Here is a 22026-nt window from a genome sequence, read left to right as displayed (position 1 = left end):
TGAGTGACAAAAGAAACATAATAAAGGCAGGAGTGGTATATGGATGCATTAACTGTGTAATGTGTTTTCAACTGGGCTTTGTAAGAATAACGTGAGTTTCTTATAGTCAAGCTCTAAATTTAGGTTGTTCATTAAAAAAAAAGTTATAAATAGACAGATTTTATAAGGTCTGGTGCAAAGGAGGTCTGCTTACCACACAGACTTTGTACGGACAAAGACATAAGCAGAGATTTTTCAAAAAGTCACTAAGAGTATTCCAGCCTAGTCTATGAATATAGCTTATTCCTATTGGCACCAATGTCCCAGACAGGTAATATACCTCACATTCCTATGGAAGATCCCATGTTTTTAACTGTTCCTGTCTTTTAGGAAGCATATTAGGCAGTTCCCATCGCACAGATGGCATGCAGCGCTGACTGAACTAGCAGACTTGGTGCTGTCTTGGTGCCTTTTACTGGCAAGAATTGATTGAGTAGCCCTGATTGATACTCCTAATACTAGCTGGACAATCTGCCTTGCTATGTTTAATCCAAAGACCATGTGGCTGTTGGGAGACACTTTTTTTTTCTTTTTTTCTTTTTTTTTTTTTTTTTTTTAAATAAAAACAGCTTTTTAACAATTTACTTTGGTGGTTTTTTGGTAAATTATCTTTCCTAGTTTTAACATATTGCTGTCTCTGCACATCCTTTGTCTATGACCAGATTTTCTATGGAAACCATCCCTAGTGTCTTAGTGTATATTTTTGGATTTTTGAAGTTTTAGAATAATTCAGAAATCCTGTATAATAACTTAGTGAAAAAGTGTCATGAATGCAGTCATGAAAAAGTATGGATACTCATATCACCTCCTTGTCACTGATAGATCACATTGCTGAAAGTCTGTAACAAAGGATAAAAGCCTCAAACAACACATTAGAATAAATTAAACAGACTAAGGACATCCAGATTGCTGTTTTGGCTCACCTTTACAAATACTCTAAATTCACACTTAGGCAAGACCTGACTGTCAGAAGTGTTCATATACAGACCTTTTAACACAGAAATTAAAGACGAAAGTTGCCTATCTTTTACCACTGCTCTTTGAAAAAGACTGAAACCTACAGCATAGTTTTGAACTTGTCAGACAATTGTTTTATTTAATGGAAGTCAGAAACACAATCACATTTGGCCTGCTGCACAATAAGCAATGTAACCTGCATTTATCGCACAGCTAGGAAAATTATGTACTGCTTTTTCTTTTAGGAAGATACTCGGGTAGAGTGAAAGAGACAAAAAAAAAAACCTGATCTTTGTTATCTCTGTTTTCCACATTTACAGTCTTCATGGTCTTACCTGCTCTCACCAGGTAATTTCCAGTTATTCACTAGTTCCCCTTTAGCCTCAGTAAGGAAATCTTCAAGTAAGGTTAGCGCAGAAGATTAAGACTGCATTAAGATTAAGTCTGAAATGTTCTGCTACCAATTAGCCCTCTAGTATTTCTGTAAGCCTTGAATTTTTGATGCGATCAATGACACCAAGTGGAGCCATCTTCTGTGGAGTGGTTATTAAAGATATAAAAATCAATACAAAGATGATACTTGGAAATCTATATCACAAGATAATGAATCACCATGAGAGCCAACTAAGAAGGAATGTCAGCAAACCAAACAGAAGGTTTGTGCATAACAAATTATTTGATGCCAGTAGAGTTTAAACTAAATTTTGCATGAGACAGGAGTCTTCAGGCAACACTTATGATACATTTGCATGGCAAGACTTTAATGAGATGAAGACACAAGACCAACCATGCAAGGGGCTTTTTATGCATTAAAGAGACAGAAGGAGTAGGAGATGATTGAGACATATGGGATTAAGGCAATAATGCTACAATTTGACTTTAATGACAAAACAGCACCAAAAACTTTCTCTATCAGTAATCTTCATTCAATTTCTTTTAAATGAAACATTATTTGCCTGCACCTTAAGTGCTGATTGTTATTGGAGCTGTGTATTGGAGCTTCACAGGATACTCCAAATTTAATTTGAACTGGGGATTGATTTAGTTGGCTTCAAAGCCAGCTTTTCCTTTCCAAAATTGAGCTAGTGCATGACTTTGCAAGTTCATTTGGGTTTACTGCTTGACACAATTGTATGAGACTTTACAGCATTTATGGTATGTTTTGCCCTGCATGATCTCTTGTTCGCTCACATGTACAGACACACGCAGAGAGAACTATTAAAACAAATACTTTTGCTCCATCTCCCTGGGAAATACATTTCTTACTAAAAGTTACCAATTCAAAAGACTTATGCAGTTCAAATCCATATTATATGAAAAATTCTACCGCTTTGAACTTCTGATATATCAGTAAGAAGGCTCTTAAAGCATTTTACTATCATTAATTATGCTGTAATTTTCTGAAAGATGAGAACAGCACACTCTCATTTTAGTGAAGAGGGTAACGAAACTAATACAGGACAAGGAGTTAGGCAGCCAGAATTGTCTTCAGCTAAGGGACATTTACCTGCCATTTGCTTATCTTGTCTATTTAAACTGTGAGATCTTTGGTACACAGCTAGATTACTATGAATGAGTCTCAATAAGGTCCTCTGAACACTAATGGTATTCAAATGAATTATATTAATAAAAATCAGGTAACAGTATCCCCTATGAAGTCTCTCAAACATTCCAAATGACAGCCAATGCTATAATGCATTTTATTCTGCTGTAGCTACAAAGCCAATCTTACTCTAACGTTCATATAGTTCTACTACTTCAAAAATAAGGAAAGTATCAATAGGAACAAACTATCTCCTTTTAGACTATCCCTTCTCAAAAGTTATCTGCTCTTTCTTAGTAAAATTAGTGCACCTAAAACACCTGTTGTGATATCACAGAATACTTGTTTCCTTGACGCACACTGCTTTCACATTTGCAGCTGTTAAGTGGTAACATAGATAATCAGACTCACAATCACAGCTTTTTGTGCTTTTAACAGGGCACTAATTGTAAACCCTGTATTCTTTGTTAATCAGTAACTTTTTGTTGTTTGACAGCCATTAGGTATTTCTTTTGCAATTTTTTTTCTTTCAGTTTGCAGTGTCTCACATGCCAAATTCTTATCTCCAAATCAGAAGATTAAAGAGCAACAGCAGCTCAGATCCACAGCGGCTCAGATCCTCAGAATCGTATGCGCATACCTACAAAGACTCCATCATCTGAGGATTGGCCCTTTGTCCCTTAAGCAAGATAAACACTGAAACATTACAGTAACTCTACAGCTATCTGCTAGAGGTTGGCTGGCAAGTTCATGAATCAACCATCTAAAGTCGTATTGCAGAACTACTTCAAAACTAAATAGAGAAAGAAGAGCTGTGACATACTTTGTGCAGTTTTCACCAGTTACTGCAGTTTGGTCTTAATTTGTTTCCCGACTTCTTTGCATCTTGGGTCTTTGAAGGCAAGTGAACCATTCAGTGTCATAAAACAAGGAGAACTAGAACAGTCTTCAGTAAAAACAAAAACTAACAGAAAAAAGCAGATGCAGGCAACATTTCATACGGCTCAAAATGTCTTTGCTGCAGTTTAAATTCTGCAGCCTTGAGATTGTTCTGACACCTCTTTATTGTTCCTTTTAAGTGCAAATGCTTAGGTAGCATCACTATAAATGAAACAGTAGTTTTCACAGATTGCATTCAACGGCTGTTAGAGCTTCCTCTCCTTCATCTGCACAATTTGCATCTATTATAGACTCAGGAATATAGTTTTGCTGCTGCTCAGTGGCCTCAGAATGGCACAGGATCCCCCCACCACTTCAGGACTGCAGTGAGGCTGATCTTTAAAGCCTTTCCCAGAAGCAGGCCCACTACACTGCTTCTTCTAGGTGAGGGGGGGAAGGGGGGGGGGGAGGGAGGTTGGGATGGAGGAGCAGCTGGTGCTGTGAACGCTGAAGGACACCACTATGATGTTTAAGGCAAGTGCTCCGAGGGATGAGATCTCGAGATTGTAACCACCACAAACTTTAGGGTTTTTAACCTGAGTTGCTAGTAAAGATTCTGGGCCCTAGACTGAGATTCTAGTGTGGGTACTTGTGCCCTCTTGAGCATGTCTCAGCAAGGTTTTGCACAATGATTTGTTCAGTCCTCTGCCTCAGAGGTGCAAGAAAGAGCTGAGGGAATACATTTCTTACCTATAAAATTCACATTTTTTCTTTCACAGCAGCTGAGGGAAAAAGAGGGCACTGAGAACAGACAGTCATCTTGCATATTTCCTTATTATTAGTTAAGTACTGTGGATGTGTTAACAAGGGGTTCCATCAAAAATTAACCACTATGACCTGAGCTAAACCCCTAACTGGTAGCAGGGAAGTGTTTCCATACAGAGCAGTATAAAATGAAGTTGATGCTTTGGGTTTGCTTTCTGATTGTCCAAGCCAAAAGAGGAGACAATTGCAGTCCTACCAGATACAGGAAGTTCAGAAGAAGCCTATGACTTATTTCTGAAAAAATACTCAGTCTCATGGTGGTTTGGCTGCTCTTCTTGGACTGAAGAATAATATGTTGTAGATTAGATCCAGAACCCTTTGCCCTTTTGTGGAAATGTTTACAATAATTGACAGGAGTTGTCCAGAACGGCACATTCCAAGAGCTAAAATACTAAAAGTTATGGTAGTTATGTACCCAGAGTAGACTTGAGTTAGGGAGATCTTTAAGTATGGTAACAATTACAACTAAATTATAGGTGAATGACTATCAAATGTGTTTTTACTACTTTCACAATTATCACCACACAAGATCAAACTTTCACTACAGAATTAGGCTACAGTATGTAATGCCAGTGCTGCTCAGGAGATACACAGAACCACTGTCCTTTCCCTCGAGCAACTCCAGTGTTACAATATTCATGTTAAGATTAAAAAAAAGAAAAAGACTGCTGCTATTATGATTTTCCTTTGTTGTGTCTCTCAGGAATCAGAATATGAGCCAAAACCAGAAGAAGGGAATTCAGTGTACTAGGCCACCCTGCTGATAAACTAAAACAATAAGTTATCATGTACTTTACCTCACTGACAATGCAATGGGATTATAATATTTTATTCCACTAGCAAGATACAATCGTATACAGCCTCCCCACGTAGTATGCAAAGTATCGAGTCTGGGAATTTGAAAAAAAAAAGAAAAAAAAAAAAAAAGAAAAAAGAAAAGAGCTGGTGGATGAAAAGACTTTCTCCACTCTGATCAACAGAATGAAAATCCAAAGAATCACTGAGACACAACATATTTCATATTCTCATTCTTTTCTTAAGTAGAGAACATATTTCACATACAGAACGGAACTATTACAAACGCAGTTGGAGCCTATGTTATGTGTCCTTTAAACCATCACCTGTGTAAAATCTTTGTCATATTTACTCCTTTTAAAAGTATTAGGTAGAATCTCTGCAATTACCATAAGAGTTTCTAAACAAATATTTCATTTGTGCATCTAGCTTTCATGCATTACAGAGTAAATCTCTCTTTAAGCACATAAGAGACACATTTTCCTGAAGACAAATAGTTGTTTCAAAAAGATGAATCTTCATTACATATCCATACAATCTTGGAAAGAAGTAAGCTAAGTGATTACTCACTATTCTATTTTAAATTGACATGTGTCTCTTACTGCCTTACATAGCTTGTAGCATGACTTCACTATAGATATTCCATCAGACACATTGCTATTATTCCTCCAAATTTTATAGCAGAGACAAAAGAAGTACAAATCACATTGCCTCGACCTCCTAAGCAATGGTTATATACAATACCAATTGTCAACTACACTGAAAATTTTACAAATTCGTTTTCAGCTGTAATATTTACTTTCTTGGCACTCAATTAATACATATTCTTTGAGCATCTACATAAACTTATGTAAAGACACTTTTTCTTCTATTAACACAAGAAAACTCAAATATATTGAAAATGAAATTACAGCAAGATGCTATTAATAAGCAATCTAAAGAGAGTACTAATGTAGCTTACACAAAACTGTAAAACCTCTTCAGAAAGAATTCAAGGCCTACATTTACACCTAAACTCACTTGCTGTGCAGTTGTCCCTGTCCAGTGACTCAGATTGCTCTTCATTACTACAAAACTACAGTTGAGTGCAGACATCACATGACACACAAAATGAGCGCAGTATGCATTTATGTGTAAGGCTCAATTTCATTATAATATTTGCCTGCATTTACCACTAAACCAGTATTTAAATCAAAGTTATTTAATAAGACCACTGATGGAACACCAGGAGAGATTATTTCATTCATGCTGAAAAATCCCTGCAGCTTCATTGTTACTCAGTTGCATCCATGCTGCCTGAGAGGTGAATACAGAATAAACATGCCAGAGGAAAGAATAACTACTTGCAAAATTAGCACAGTACCCAGGTAAGTACAATCATCCAAGTAGGTTGGGGAGCACAGAAAAAGGTTAATTAGGAACCTCTGCAGAGCTTTTCAGCCCCAGACAGCACTCTTTTCAGCTCCTTAACACCAAACTTACTGACCTATCTCTCAAAAGCAGCGTGTTTAATTGCTACTCATAGTGCACAAGCAGCACTAGGAGCCACCCCTCTCACTTGCCTCATGCATCCCACCACCTGGCAAAGTTCCATTGGCAGCCAAGTCAGTGGGATTTCACGTTTCCTTGAAACTTTTACAAAGGGCACAATGTGGGTCCTTGTCACCATACATATAATCAAGTGCTTAAGTGGCGGCATGTCACACTGCAGTGTTGGGATCTGAGCCTGTGTCCTGGGCTAACTTGCAGGCTCAGAGAACTTACAGTAGGCATTGCATTAATTACCAGCAGTGAAAATTGCCAAAAATAGAAATAATTCAAGTTAATTTAGTGGATAAATACATATGTGGAGCTTAGAAGGGCCTAACTTAATCTCAACTTGATCATAAATGCTCTAAGAAAAGAATAAAAGAAAATAATAAAAAGTCCAATTTAACTCTCCCACAGTAGAATCCCGGTTTCTTTTCAGATTCTCTTACCTAAGCTTAGGTCTCATTGCTTACAGCTTCAGGTGAAGTTATGTCCTTTGGGTGCAGCCACCTGTAGGATGAATAAAACCAAAACCAAATGAGTGCAAGGTGACAGTGGATTGAAAACACAAGCATTAGAAACTAACCAAACAAAAACAATCCCTAAAAAATACCAAGGTAAACTCAATCATATTGCTAACCAGAAATCAATTTAAGTCTGTTGGGCAAAGAGAATGATGTGGGTGGACCTTTTCCTTGGCCAGTGAACCTTAAGGGTGAGATGGAGGAAGGAAAAAACAGCTGACCAATCCAGGAACTCATTCCGTTAGCTGAGAGGAAGCGAAGAATCCCAAGCAGCAGTGAAGAGAGTTAATAAAACAAAGCAATCGATTCTTAATCTTGAGCAATTAGTTACTTGGAGAAAGCATTGTTGCCACCTGCCTATATTGATCACGAAAATTAAGGTCATTCAGTGGAAGGCTACAGCTACCATCATTAAAACTGAATTTCTTTCTCATCTAGAGGGAAAGTGGCTGTCTTCAGAAACTGAAGAAAGGTCTCAGTTCTTCCTCTATGGTCTGTTCTTCCCCAAGCACATAGTCAGTGATAAAGGTAAACGGTTTATTTTGATTTGCACACCACTGCTTCCTTTCATGCTTTATTTCTTGAAGTGGCATGTGCTCCTTTAAAGGCAGCAGGCTCACTTTCCCATGGGACCCTATTGTTTAACGTGTGAGTTAGAAAAAAATCATGAAATATGATTGTTTTTTCTTAAATTTCAAAGTGATGGTCAACAGTGAGCTGCAAATAGGTTCAAAGTAATTTTAGCTGTTTTTTGTGAAATAAAACACAGTGAAACCTCTCTCAACATCATAATCTGTGAACTTCTGGTCATGTTTTCATTTCAGAAATCCTCTTTCAAACCTGAAGGCGTTCTCTCAAAATCAGCTCAGCAAGCACTAGATTCTACCAGGTAAAGCAGATAAGAAAATTTCCCCTGGAGTCAGCATAGTTACACTCCAGGATTTGACTTTGTGGCTAAACCCATTGTTGCACAGCATCCCCACCCCTACATAATAATTAAATTTGCCTCCTTCTCTCTCACTTTCTCTTCCACTCATGCCTGGTATTTGATAATAGCCTCAGACTTATTCTTTGCCAAATGAAGCAGACAAGTGTTTCATTACTCATTTTTATTATTTTTAAATGTGTTTATCTTATTTGTGGTTCCGTCTTAAATAATAATAACAATTAATAAATAATAAGGTACTTCGAATGTGTCTGGGAACCAAGAAATGCTTTCAATTCTTTCCAACATTTCTGATCTGATGAAAAATATTTTATTAGAAAAAATCACTAAGAGAGGGACATGAGGGAATGGACCACAGAAGTGGAGTTACTAATAAATGAATGCTCAAGAAATTCTCTAGCCTAAATTGGCTACAAGAACTTGATTCTAATCTGAGACAGATGATCTCAAATATAATCAAAGGAGGGAAAAAGAGAATAACAGCTTTGTAGGAAAAAAAAAAAAACAAACCCATGAAAAAAATAATCCTATTTTGGAATTAATATTCAAGGTACTAAGTAAGACACTAAATCACCTTCACAGCTAAGACACAGGAGTTTACTTTTGTATCAGTTTTGATCACTGTGTGGACCGAAGAAACTTATTTAATATGTGTATCTAATGGATCAAATTGAGATATTGATACTGTTGCCTTTCTGAGCTTTGACATTCTCAATGCTAAGTATTATTATTATTGCTTGTCTGGATCTGCAGCATGATTTCTGAAAGCAAAAGTTGCTGGTTTCAAGCAGAGAAGTAGCATATGTTCAGTTTAAAATTCAAATGTATTTATAACTGAATACTAATGGCAATGTCATTTACACACTTAACGATTCTGCATTAGGCCATATGAGGCAATTCATTTTTCAATACATTTATTGGTACCATACAGAGAAAGAGGAGTTAAGCCGTAGCTGAGATTCATCAGTTGCAGCGTACCATAACGTGGTGAATGCTGCCCTCTGGCTCAGGTTGGCAATGGTCACTTATTTAGAAATCTTTTTTTCAAAGTGTAGTGGGAGACAAAATAAGGTTGGTGTTCAAGAGTTTTCCTTAATACTTTGTTCTTTAATAATTAAACTCTAAATGATTAAAACAATATCATATTAGAATGTTACTTTCTCACGAATTCAAGATTGTTGATATTTTAGAATTATGTTTTGCCAATATCTGCAACACATAAAACTTTTTAAATGCATTTTTATCTTGAATGAACCATATAAAAGAGTAACATCAGCATTAAACTTAGAGGTCTGTAGAGAACAGTTTCTTGAATCTTTTTTTTAATTAAATCCATAAGGAAAAAAAAAAAAAAGAGTACGTATAACTTGTTTTAGCATGGGATACTACAGATTTAGGCAAGATAGAAAAACAAAGGAAAGCTACAGCAATCTTCATTCATTCATAGAGTAAAAGATTATTTACTCCATTTCACTGAAAGACAGCATGACTGAGATGTTTATATTTTCGTCTTAAATGTAACACCTTAACAGTTCACTAAAGATTATGCTTGCTTTATTCTGCTATAGACACAACATTGCCTTCTTTAAAAACCTTTAGTGAGCAAGTCTTTAAGAAATAGAATAAAATGATTTATTGCACTCACAGATCTAGAAACTAGGGGCCACATTTTCCCTTAAAAGCTGCAACCTACCATGTACTGCCCATCCCCCTAGTACTGGAAATGCTCATAATAGAAACGACAGAAAAGTAGTGAAATTAAATGATTATTTCTACTACAGAAAGTAAATATTAGGCATTGCTCCCCTGCCACTCTTCCCAAAGGGGATCTGCCCTACAGGAATCCCACAGCCTACCTGCCTTGCTGATGGATTGCCTGGCAGCTTGATCCCCAGTAAAGAATTTTCAGCAACCTTTTGAGAGCAAGATGCAGTTTTATTTTCATATCTTCTGCCTAAATTAGGCATTGCTGAGCGTAACAGAGGAAGTGTGGAATACAGGAGATGGTTTCAATCTAGACACACAAGAAGTAGAATGTTTCCACTACCATCCCCTGCTTTGGTCTTTTATAAACTCACCTTACATTCAGACCAATACGGTACAACCATTCTGGTATGGTAGCACTCTGCATCCATATTGCACTCACGTAAATGACTGAGTAGGGTTTAGGACAATAGGAAGTCCAGCCCCGTGACTAAGTCGTAAAGCTCATCTTTTCAGAATAAAAGCTGGAAGACAGACTGGGTGTCTGTCTCTCAAGATGATAAAATGCAGTGTTCTGAACACGAGACAATATTTCTTTAGGGAATATTTCATTTTGGATAAGAGAACAGTAATCCAGTAGTCATTTTTCCATAGCTTTCCATAGCTTTCCACAGCTGAAGGGAAAACGTTTAAAGCAGCTTTGAGAACAACTATCTTACAATTAAATTGCAAACGTAAATTGATAGGGCTTTTTGTTCACTGGTCCTACACACTGATACAATTTAAAAAAATAATCAAACTTTTAATATACTAAAGAAAAAAAAAAGAATTAAACCAAAAGTCCAAAGGAAGGATTTTTAGAAGCTATGAATGTGATACTTGGATTCAAAAGACCCAGTGGAAGCAGGTAGGAAGAGCAAAGTATCCTGGGAAAGCTTATAATGTGCACTCAGCTGCACTTAAGAGTGAAATTTGCACTCCCAAATTGAGACCTAAGAATTCCTTCGGATAAAAATGTTAAAAATCAAGGCAACTTTCAAATCTAATTTAAATTTTTGTTTCTGACAAAGACAAGTGTTTCATAATAATTTCATATCAGTGTAAATAAGATACAGAAAAGATTTTAGCATGCAAGACAGCGCCTTTCCCTAGCTTTTCTTCCAGCAGAGCATAGACAGAATCAAGTGGAAATTACTCTAAGTGAATCTGTGAGTTTTCAACAACAGAAGCAGCTGCCTGGTACACTTATTTTCCAGGTCTTTCGCAACTTACATGGCTTCTGAGAAGGAAAGCACCTGTTTTGAGACACCATGTAATCAGAACTGATAGGAAGGTAGAAAATCCTCACTGCAGCAACACTGTGGCTTTTGAATTTCCTGCCTTGCTTTGAGGTCATAAAAAGCCTTTCAAAGATTTGCAAAAACAAAGTGTTAAAGTAGCTGTTACGAGACTCAGTGTAACCTACTGGATATGCTTTATTCTGACCTGAGATTTTTTGTGCTGTATTTTGCAGAATATAAAACTGAAAGTAGGTTACAAGTTTCCCAGTGCAGGTCTATAAGATATAGAAGTTCCTATACTGGGATACAAGTGCGTGGGTTTTCATAAGACTGCATGTATTAGCTTATTCTGCACATGATGTAGGGTCCTTCAGATCAAGCTTTTCTTTAGTGATGAAGACAAGCTCAGCCAGGCACTGTAGGACCACTGGAATATCTGAGGTGCTACTTTACTGAAAGATCAGTGTATGCACGTACCCAAACTGCGTCACAGTGGTTAAAGGAGCCCTTGGAAAGCATAGGGACTTTGGAGACTATACAGATATGTCTTCTATTTTCATATTATTAAAGGCAGATCTTCCTCATGTCCCTTCAAACATGCAGTACTTTCTTCTATTTCCTTCCACACACATTTTTTTTCTGAAAAACACAGGGTTCCTCCACCTTTTTTTGCTTCTCTCCAGCAGCCCAGATTCACTTGTATACATCTCAGTTTCTGAGAAGGAAAGACATCGAAAGGGAAAAGTGAAGAGAGAAAGGCTAGGGATTTGACAGGTAGCCAGGGACAAAAGGTCAGTAGAGGGAAACCTTCTAATCCTAGTCTGCAGCCAAATGGTGAGATTGCTGCTGAACCCATTGTACTTGTGTCTGAAGCCAATTACACATAGTTTAATTCAGGAATGATACAGACAAATGATAAGTCTCTAGGGGACTTCCACTTCTGTAAAAAGCTACCCCTGTAATTTCTCCCTTATAGGCAGAGTTGCTGAGCATTGCAATGGAAGAGAAAAATGACACAGAAAACCCTCTGCAAAGTATATATTTTTCATCCAGTTTCTTCTAGTCTTAGTTCACTGATAGACTTTTTCCTTTGTGGAGGTCATAGGTGAGAGAGGAAAGCAAGGGGATTAATATTTTGATATATCAATTTCCAGAAGCAGCCACATAAAGATAATGAAGGAAATCTTTTTCCTATCTCCACCACCTTTATGCTCCAGCTGGAGACTCTCCAATCTTCTAAATCAACCCAATGCAATTTATAAACAGCATATTGCTAGAAAACTCTTATAGCAGATTTCCTTTCTAAAGACAAAGGAATAACTAACTCTCAAGGAAGAATGATGAAAAGTGCTGCTGTCATGTAGAGTTGGTGCCTATTCTCACTTCGTGTTACATATTTCTACCATCAACTTGACAATTTCACAGCCATAAGCGCACAAAATTCACATAGCGGCAATTTTCCAGAGGAACTGAGTGGCAAGGACCTCATCTCCTTCCAACCAATTAACCAGAAAAACATTCCAATATATTTTTCCATTTACTTGAATAAGAATAATACAGTCTAAACTTCTAGCATCTCCTATGAAAGTTAGAAGACTCGCCCTGTCTACAGTTGAAATAGAAGGCAAAAGTGAAAAATACATGACAAATAAAAAACCTTGATTCATGGTGATTTTAGAAGCTGCAGTTCTTTCTCACTGTGAATCTTCTCACAAAGGCATTAGCAGCTCTTTGCTTACTGATAATACCTATAGGATTGAGATTTCTAGTGTTTGCTTGTTTGCTCTGATGTAGATCAAATATGATCAGTTGTAATCTATCCAGGAAGTATAAAATATTTCACTGAGAGAAAGCAGAATTTCAAGTATTTTTCAGTAGGAATACTTGTGAGCCGTATAAAGGAAACTACTTCATCACAGCATCAAAAATTGACTGTTGTAAATTTTGTTCTGTAACATACTTTTTTGAGCAATTTTGCAACAAGTTCGAACAATTTCCAATTGCAGAAATTGAAACAGTAAATTAGACTATGAAAAATAAAGAATACTACCTTTGTTGATGAGTATCAGTAAAGGGTACAATTACTAGGAATTTTCATATGCAAGTCTGCTTCCAAACTCATGAGATTCAAAAATCTGAGCTCTGAAACAGTAGGGTAGCTTGAATATATGAACTGTATCTGTCAGAAAGAAATGTTGCACATCTTATAGATGGAGATAAAGCTTTTAATTTCAAACCATGGAGAAGAGATAACACATAGTGAATTACTCATTACAGTGTCAAGGGAAACTGAGGACATTTGCTTAAATTATCAATAGTGTCATGACGAAATGTTGAAAGTGCTGGAAGTTGGAAGTTAATAATAGATATTATGGTCCTTATAGGAGTTTTTATTTTCAAAATATAGCATGGATCAAGGGTGTACTTTGAAATGAGAGTAGTAAGCAAGTAGATAACACCATTTAAATTAGATGATATTAAAACAAGTTTATCTGAAGAAAAAAATATGCATTAATATCTGGGTAAAAGAATGTGGTAAAAGACAGCTTCCTAACAAAGATTTAACCCCTAGACTTGAAAGGAGACACCATAGTCTGAGAAGACAGAAGAAAAAAAGCTTGAGACATATCCCTGTTTGCTATGACATTATATCTAAGTTGGTCCAGGAATACTTGGCTGAAAATTAAGAACAATTTCCTTTCAACAAGATGGCAAAGGTTGACTGACAGGTAACTGAGCTAAGAGAAAATGAAAATAAAGAGAGGAATCACAGTAAGCATAACATATATTAACTATTGTATTCACACTTTAATATCCATTATAACAATTATCTCTGGATCAGTATCTGGATTAATACTTCAGGACCAGGTCATGTATGCTAGTAATAAGAATTCAAACGAAAAACGATACAAAAGTGTTAATGCCTTCTCTGTCTGGGTTCTCTACCTAAATCCAAATTACCTTCACTTTTATATAATACCCCTGGGTGAACTGGAGACTTCTGGGACATAGAGTCACACCTACTGAATCCACAGCAAACATGGAAAACTGCTGCAAGGAGTGGTACCTTCCCAAGAAGAAGGACAGAATATGTTGAATTGAGTTAATTTTATACATAATTATCCTGCCAAAATCATATGGTGTCTGAACTTGATGTAAGGTAAACATGGATGGAAACTTCAGTGTCAGCCAGCAGTTGCTCTGAATCAGGTATGATGTGAAATTGCACTGTGAGAAGGGAAAAGTCACTTCTGGGCTTCATAGAGAGCAGTGAAATGCCCTCCCAGCTTAAGAGAGAGGAATGAGGCTGCAAGCCTGTCAGAAGAAAAGAATTTAAAGTGAGGTTGTGTCTGAGGGGAGGGCAAATTCAGTCAGTGTAGACGCAGAGTTTGATCCACAGCTCTCTGAAGTCAAATGTTTTAGTTTACGTCAATGGCCTTTGATTAGGCCCAGAGAGAGCTGTAAGATCCAAGGGCTGCCAGGCTTGGTTACAGTCATCAATACTATAAATCCCTGAGAGAGTTTCCTTGCTAAACTCCAGGCCTTTTTGCTGCAGGACGCTAACTAAGGGCATGATCCTGAGCAAACTTAGTACCACTGACTGCAAAGGCTATAAATTCTTTCGGCCATCTTAGAGCACACATGCAGATCCCCTGGTTTGCTGCAGCAGCTTACTACAATCACTAAAATGGGGGAGAGTAAGAGACAGTTCTTATCAAGACAGAACTATTCCTGTAGCCAGAACAGGGGCTTCCTCTGGCAAAGGGTGGGGTTGGGTAGGCCCAACCTGCTGGAGAGGCTGGGTCCAGGTGCTAACTCAGAGGCTCAGCCAGCTACAAAAGGAGCCTTGGCCAGGGCTGCTGGAGCCTCAGGTCTTCCCAGGGGAAGCCTTGAGATGCCCTGGTAAGTCATTTTGCACCACTGAGGCCAGCAAATGGATCACCGACTTCATAGCCTAAGATGGTTTGCTTCATTTTTGTAGCATATTACAAAAACAAACAAACAAACAAACAAAACATAATTGCTGAAGTTACTAATCCTTTCTGAACAGGGACATTCTCAGATGGAAACACATTGTCCTAGAAAACAGATGCTGTTACAGCAAGGAGAGTTACGTATGATCATTATCTTGTTGTACACTTGGGAAATCCTTATCTGCAGACTAACCTGAAAGTTCCCCCTCAAAGCTCAACTTTTTTTTTATTTTTTTTAGCTTTTTTTAAATTTTATTGGTAAATTTCAGAAAATATTTGCAGGATGAACATAAAATAAATCAACACTGCCAGAAAAACAACAACTTGATTGTTTCCCTTTGCTTCTGAAACAAACAAGCAACATAAAAATCTCAATTGTCCTCCCAGGACTCCTTGGAAGTCTTAACAAAAGTCTCTAAAAAGAGCCTAAATGAAAGACCAGTGAGTTAGCAGCAGGGCAGATCTATCACAGACAAATCAGACAAAACTCTTTCCTTCTGACTGTATCTGGACTTAATTCTGATCTCCTTACTCACACTGAGTAATAATTTACACCATAACTAGCCCCACTGGCATTGCTAAAATCAGAATAAGCCATAAACCTGTTAGACAAATATTGGTCTGAAACATTAAGACTAAAAATTGTATGAGCTAACTCAAATATTTTTGTTATTATGTGCCCTGAAAAAAAGGGTTCTCTTTGTTGTTGACACAGTTTGTTGGTTTCCAAAGAAAGATAGAAGTTTGTGATTTTTCATAGTTATTTTATTTTCTATCTTAATCCAACTAGAAAAATCAATGTTTTGTCTACCCTAGAAAATGCAATGAATGTATAAAGATGTATGAACTACTGGCACCTTTTTGACAGAGATATTAAAACAGTAAAACCTGAGGCCAAGTCTATAGTACAAGCTTCTGTCTGGAAAGGACATTAGTCAGCAACATAATAGGACACAATCTCAGCCATTAACCCAGGCTGCACACCTTATTCAGCCTACACTGTGATTAGTCTGATGCAAAGTCCTCTTTTATTTACTGCGTCTTTGTGTTATGTCATCCACCCATATGTACAGGACAGCAATACAACACCGGCAGTTCCTGTGCTGCTGCAAAAGTGCATGCTATAGATGATGTTTGTTTGTTTGTTTTTTAAATACCTTTGTCTGCCAATCTCTTACGTTTCTCTCACTGAGTTGCAGGAGAGCTTATCCATGTTTCTAGACACATGAAGCGCAGGGACTGGAAAATACTAGAAGACTATTAACAAAGTTTTCCTGCATTTCAGTTTAGCAAGGCCAGGCACTAGCACAAACAGAGGCACTCCTGAAGCTTATCAGTATCCTCAGGAAGGCTGTTCTGCCTCTGTTCTGCTCTTCTTTAAAATATCAAATTCCTGTGAGTGGGTTCAGTGCAGGCACAGAGCCCAAGAAAGTCCCTACAGTGCCAGCAGCAATGCTGCTTCATGAATGCATTGCACAACCTGCCCAGCCACCCTGCCAGACTCCTCCTCCAGCAGAAAGCCTGGCAACGAGGCACTTAACCAGTTGAACAAAAACTACAAGCTTTGCACCAGGCAAGCAATTTGCCAACATCCAGTAGCCTGCAGGCTGGATACTGTTACCTAGTTATTAATGAATGCTGTTGATTAACCTTTTGAAAGCACTTTGCCCACCACACCTACTGATGGGAACTTACTGTGTTAATGCTCAAGGGACATCAGAGCAGAGACCTTAGGGGTAGTGAAGACAACACAGTGACTTTAAGAGTTGGATAGGAATTTGGTAGTTTTTTGAGAAGAGGGGACATGAAGGATAAACTCCCTCAAGTACATAACTCTAATAAGAGAAGAGTATACACATTACTGCAATGTCTGTCTCAGGCTGATGTGCTCAACTGTGAATAAAGGCTCCTGCAGTAAATTTAGCACAGGACACCGCTCCAGGTATGCTCATCCATGTTTGAAGCCCCAAACTTTTCAAAGTAAAGCATTGGTGAAACTTAAAAGAAAATTTCTTGAGCACTCAAATATCATGTGCTGGGCTCCTAAGAATCATGAGACAATACTTTAAAACTCCAGCAACAACACAACAGAAAAAGCTATTACATGCACACACATGTATATACAGAAAGTCAGTCCTTCTTGGTAGCATGGCCTAAGAATTTTTGAGCTCACTTTTCTTTAGGAAATATCAAAAAAGCAAGAAGTCAAAGACTCAATGAAAAGGTCATGAAATAATATGAATCCAGTAGCAAGAATATCAAGAAAATGCAAAATACTTGAATAATACAGAAGTTCGCACTAGGATAACAGAGTTCACTATAGAAAGGGTGCAGGGATGTAAGCAAATATGAAGGAACAGCCTGAATTTAATCACGGAGAGACATGATGGAGAAAAAGCAATCAACTTGAAAGAAAAGAGTACAGAAAGGACAAAAGTGGATTTGCACAAAAAAGCATAGCATAAAAAGAGTTAAATATAGCTAAAGTCTCACTTTACCTATTCAAAAAAAAAAAAGACTGTTTACACACACCTCCACTAAAGGACCTGCAAAACAAAGTTGCTCTGTTTTCTCAGTTTAAGAAAATTGTTACTTTTTAAGCTAAAAGAAAAATATATAAAAAAAAATCCTGCCTAAATCATTTTTTTTGCTTGAGATTTCACACAACAGTTGAGCCAGTTTGACAGCTTGCTGCTGCTGCTGCTGACTGGAAAAGCAGCCTCACTCCCCTGCTTTGTTCCCAGCCATGCAGTCTTTCTTCTCCCCTTGTGCTGAAACTGGCACTTGTCTGACACCTCAGTGAAAGTATTCCACTCTGAACAAGAAAAAAGAATTCCCACAGAAATTTATTTGTTCTTAAGGAAAAATGTGTATATATATATATTTTTTTTTTTGACGAGGGAGGGGGGAGACTTCTTAATAGTCCCATGAAACCTCACCCTTAAAATATCCCTGGAACTGCAGGGAAGACAGATGTTAGTGTTTTGTGACTGTTCTGCTCACTCTCCTATTATCCATTTATTTTTATTAAATGCACATATTAGACACAGTGTCATTCTCCACAAATTAATTAAAATGATGTAAAGAGGTAGGTTATAGCCCCCCTACACAAACTGCCAACAAAAGCAGAATGTGAGAACTAAAGCTGAGTCTCTCTGACACCACACCGAGCACAGATCAAGACAGGCTATCAGGCAGAATCTGGACTCAAGGCTAGGAACAGAAAAAATTACAAGTGACTTGCCATATTCTGCTTTCATTTACACTCTTGCAGCCTGGAACCTTGACAATTGCTGCTACAGCTTCTCCTCCAAGTTGACTTTGGGTTGGTGTATACAGATCAATTAGGCTTTCCCTATTTTCATAGAACTGTTTGGGAGGAGCAGATTTCTTTTTGAATCCTTCTTTCACAGGATGGAAAAATCTGTGCTTGTGCTATAATTCGCAGATCACAAAAGGATGCCAGTTACTTTGCATAAAAGTAATGCTGAAAATAGAATTCAAACTGAATTCTTACACAAGTAGTCTCATTACTATCCATGGTACAAACAGGACATGGCAGATTTCAGGCTAATTACAAACAGATCATTCAAACATTAGCACGTTTTCTTATTTACAGAATGGAACAAAAGGGAGCACAATTCAAATAGGCCATTTAAATAAGAACAGGTATATTGTCTGCATAAATAGTATACTATGTAGATACACACGTGTGTGCATGCTCAGCCACAGCATCCAACACTGTCTGCTGCTGTTACTATGTACAGGAACCCATAGAACCCCCCAAAGCCCAGTGTGTATGCTGTGATGCTCTGGGTATCCAGGCTCCCCAGACCAAACTGGAGTCACCACACAAAAGAAGCATTTGTTAAGACGGAGCAACATCCTCAGCTGCGATTGAGGGAATGTGTCTGTGTTTCATCAAATCCAGCATATATTCCTCAGAAATATTTAAGGGTATTTGATGAAAACGTTTCCCTGATCATTTCCATTATTGTTCTCCTTTTTAAGAGACAGATGAAATTATTTAGATTGCTCATTAAAAGAAACAAACACAGGAAATGAAACTGGATGAAAATAATTTCCTAATTTTGAGAGTGCACTAAGGGTGGAGCAGTCCTTACTGAAGATAACTGGAAATGTAAACACACTGATTTCAATCAAGAGCACTTTTCATAAGAATATTTCGCTCACTAGTTAGTACTGATGGCTCCCTGCTCCTTTCAGAGGTGTGTTACCCATTCTGGAATACATGCACAAGTTCAAGTGTTGCATAATTACACAAAACAGGGCCTGTACAAGAATATCCTGTTTTGCTTCCTGTACACTCACTGGGGTGGCTCAGCTGAATCCTTGACAACATCTAGCTCCACGAAGAAAACATCAAGACTCCTTGCTGATAGAAGTTTTTTTACCTAGAGCTTCTCAGCAGTTGGGCTGCTTAGCCCCAAAGTGTAAGCAGACAATCACCCTATTATTTACTTTCTAGTCAGAAGGAGCATTACTGCTTTTCTTCACTGTCCACAGCCTCTGTAATCCTAGCAGTCATGTTCACTCAGCAGTAAGTCTAAATACGTGCTTCCCAAAGGAGTTTCAAATCCATGACACAGATTAGCATCGCTGTGGTTCAACGCTATCTGACTCCATAGTAATTAACATTTTAAATCATGGTCAATACAGAAATTATTTAATGAAGACTCATTCTATTCCCAAATCGTGAGAAATTAACAAATTTAAGCGGCATTATTATTATTAGAGTGAATAGGCTGCAGAGGACAATGCGTCTTTCAAAAACCCTGTCAGCACTGCTTTATCTCATTACATATCACTATATCTTAAAAAAGGAGCGATTCAATTGTGTGATGGTGAATCATGAAACTTCACAAACATTCAAGGAACACACATGCCACTACAAATTAAACATTAGCACTGCATGGTATTCATCCTTTCTGTCACACACTGTGGGAAGCACGCCTTATTAGCATGGAAGCATGGAGCAATAGTATCTCAGTGTGCTTAACATTCGCTTACCTTGGAAAAAAGAGCATACAATTGCAGCCTTAAACAAAAAAAAAAAACAACCACTCAAAACATGCAGCTCTGTTTCTTTCCACATTTAATTCCAGGATTTTAAAAAAATTACACAATTTAATTCTAAAACCTTTTCTTCCCCATCTTCCTGTTCACTGTTTTTCAAAATAATACACAGCTTTTCCATTTTTAATCAGCTTTAATCATAAACAAGGCAGGCATCACAATTGCTGCAGTTACAGGGTTCCCCCTCACACACTAGTTTGGTTTTGAATTTCAATAGTACCCACAACTGGGGGTCTTCCTGGATCCCAGATGTCAAATTACATGGTCTGTCCTATTCTTCTCATGGCAGCAAAACAGTTTCTTGTTCAGTTTCACAGGAATCTGAATAGCTGCTCTGAAAGTACCCATTCCTTACTAAATTATATTAGAACTGAACTTTCTTTTGTTATATTAATAATTAAGAACTATTTCTCCTTTACTTAACAGCTCTGTAGAGATAACTGCTTTTTTTCTTAAACCTATTGAAATGTGAAGCACCACCCCACACAAAACTAAAATATCTACACTTAGCATCAATGTTCCTGTCTGAGGTCCTGTGCGGTCTATAAAATCTTGAGAAAGGGGCCCACTTCCCATACCTATCCTACTTACATGCTGTTTTATTTAAGAATCAAGAGTAGGTTTTACAACCACTTCGCCATGTTAAAAAAAGGAGAAACATAAAAGTGACTTCCAGGAGGAGGGAAGACTTATGTTTTGTTTTACAAGCTTCTTTCAAGGTAAACTTGTAAAATAAAAAGTTAAAAATGCCAAACAATTTTGTAAAAGCTAATGTAGCAGTAAATGAAAGCCTCCAGCTGACTTAAAAGCTGAACTAGTATTTTAAACCTGTTTTGCTTTAACAAGCATATTATACATATTTGATTTTTTTTTTCTCATAAGTGTAACCCAACACTACAGCATCACACATCTCAGAAATTACTCCTACCCACTCTTAGTTCAAACAGTAACAGGTTTGCTGGCAGATAAGGCATTGTGCAAGGAATTTGAACTACCAGTGTAGTTTAGATACGTAACACTGCATTACTAAGCTAAATCACAGACTTTGGCACCCTTGCTCACACCATTAAGAACTATGAATTTTCCCACCATATTAAGGTTCCAACGGATATAAAAAATAAATAGCGCTGCCCTAAAGGATATTATAGACATACTACAACCTGCTTTCTTGCTGGGATTGATGACAGAGGAACCAGACACACAAGTGACCTTTGGCTTGTACACTCTCAAGACAATAATGTTTTTGGGATAGATTACATGGACAATTGTTATCTGGCTTTGGGAGGGATAATTTCTTCAAAGATGTTGAAGACCCCTTTGAGCTCACAAAAGAATTCTTTTGAGGCTCAATCATATCAGCAAATCGAGTTTATTCATGAATCTCAGGCTACCTGTAGACTCAGGTATACCTGTGTTCATTACATTGCGATTGTCAACTTGCTTTTAAATCACAAGAGACTAAAATCCCTACATTGAACATAACTGAATTTTCATCATCTCATCCAACTTAGGAGCTGAAGTTTCTCAGAAGTTCTCCAAATTTGCTTGTGAAGTTGTTCAGTTGTAAAGTTATCTGAAGTTGAAAAAGAGTCTCAGTACCTTAGTTTAAATATTTTCAGTGACATCTTTAAGCAATTCTATTTCTCAAGTAGTATTGTTTATTAGCATTATAGAAGGATGAACTAAACTCCCATTGTTCACACTGTAGTGGTTTATAGCAACATCTGCTGGGTAACCTAGAGCTGTAATAACAGAGACCCTGACATACTGAAGTGACAGAACAATATGAGACATAGCTATGGGAAGGCAAGGGTTAGATAAGAGGATAAGAGAAGGCTTTCACATCAAAGACTTTGTTTCACAATGACACCTACCCTTTGCTACTGCTTGTGCCATTGATTTCATGATTTGTCCAGGTTGCCAGTTCATCCAG

At 37.5% G+C, this 22026-nt stretch overlaps 1 long non-coding RNA gene across 1 annotated transcript in view; it reads right to left on the bottom strand.

Annotated features, from left to right (window-relative positions):
* Positions 1 to 5214: 5214 nt before the first annotated feature.
* The window catches only part of LOC125692798 (uncharacterized), a 53520-nt gene continuing 36708 nt past the window's right edge, over positions 5215 to 22026 (bottom strand). Inside the window, exons 2-3 of the long non-coding RNA XR_007376848.1 lie at positions 7018 to 7078; positions 5215 to 6334 (exon numbers count right to left, since the gene is read on the bottom strand). This is a non-coding gene — a long non-coding RNA (uncharacterized LOC125692798). The remainder of the gene's footprint in view (positions 6335 to 7017; positions 7079 to 22026) is intronic.

Source organism: Lagopus muta, chromosome 5, assembly GCF_023343835.1.
Source record: "Lagopus muta isolate bLagMut1 chromosome 5, bLagMut1 primary, whole genome shotgun sequence".
In the NCBI taxonomy this organism is placed as follows: domain Eukaryota; kingdom Metazoa; phylum Chordata; class Aves; order Galliformes; family Phasianidae; genus Lagopus; species Lagopus muta.
The sequence above is the reverse complement of the archived record's forward strand: the minus strand, read 5'-3'. Positions and strand labels throughout refer to the sequence as shown.